A 1,144-nucleotide genomic window follows, 5' to 3' on the forward strand; every position below is an offset into this window, starting at 1 on the left:
ACAATGGGGAACCCCACTGGCTACCTTCCCCCCCGGACTGCATGCTGCACAGGCCACACACTGCATGGTGCAGCCCCTATCACTAAGCCAATGCCTTGTGGGCTATGCCACACCTCTGGTGTCTTCTCCCATCTTCCCATACCCTCCTCACTGCATCTTGTCAATGCTTCAGGTCACCATGAGCCTTCTGGCAATGGTATCCATGCCCCACTGCTCCAGCCCCAATGTTGAGGGGAGGCAACAGAAGCTGGAGGAGGTAGAGGGGGCTGAAGGCTCCTGCAGCAGCAACAGGGGAGTGGTGTGGGGAGGAGCTTCTGATTCTAGGGGCCACAGGGTAAACACTTAGATAATACAGGTGGCCCAGAGGGACCTCCTGACTTGGACAGTCCTGATTTTAGGTGGCAGTTGAAGTATTTAGTCAGTAGTCTGTATCTGTCAGTCTTTCAGTAACCAAGCATCTAGGGTTCTTTCTTAACACATTGATTGACATACCTTTGTATAGGAGATAGATGTATATATACACACACTAAAGCAGTTCAACCTATAGCAGTATCTTGCATCATTTTAGCAAGGTAAAAGTGATCACTTGAAGATCCAGGCTATTTCTGAGAAATAATTGTTTTATGGGTATTTTCTCTGTAGGCAGTCTGTGATTGTCATGGGTATTATTGCTAAATAGACTTTTTAGAAGGCTCAGGGGGTGGATCTACACATACATTCATATGCACAATGGAAAAGGCACTAAACTTGGTACCTCCAGTGAAGTACTAAGTTTAATGTGCATTAGGCTGCTTTTATATGCAGTAGAGCATTTGCATACCTCTTTAGTGACGCTTAATGTGCAGTAGACTGTTTTACTGTGCATTAGCATAATGTCATGTTTTTTATGTGATGTTCTAATGCGCAGTAAAATATTCTACTGCGCATTAAAGCATACATATAGATGAGCCGAGTGTCTCTTTAATTTTAAGTCAGTCTTGCATGGAAAGTTCTACAGGGATGTTCAGATTAGCTATCAGTCTTTATCTGTAGTCTCTTGTTTTGAAAATAGCTTTTTAAATTTTTTTTTTTTTGTTGTGAAGTCATCTACTTGTAATGTTCAGACAGCAGCACTCACTTCTCGGTATATCTCCCCCCCCCCCCC

General features: G+C 43.8%; 1 protein-coding gene across 1 annotated transcript in view; it reads left to right on the forward strand.

Annotated features, from left to right (window-relative positions):
• The window catches only part of GLG1 (golgi glycoprotein 1), a gene marked incomplete at its 5' end in the record, with an annotated part of 79,545 nt that overhangs the window by 61,355 nt on the left and 17,046 nt on the right, over positions 1-1,144 (forward strand). The gene's annotated exons all lie outside the window — the stretch shown is intronic.

This window comes from Gavialis gangeticus, unplaced genomic scaffold, assembly GCF_001723915.1.
Source record: "Gavialis gangeticus isolate Ggan-Ray unplaced genomic scaffold, GavGan_comp1, whole genome shotgun sequence".
NCBI lineage: Eukaryota > Metazoa > Chordata > Crocodylia > Gavialidae > Gavialis > Gavialis gangeticus.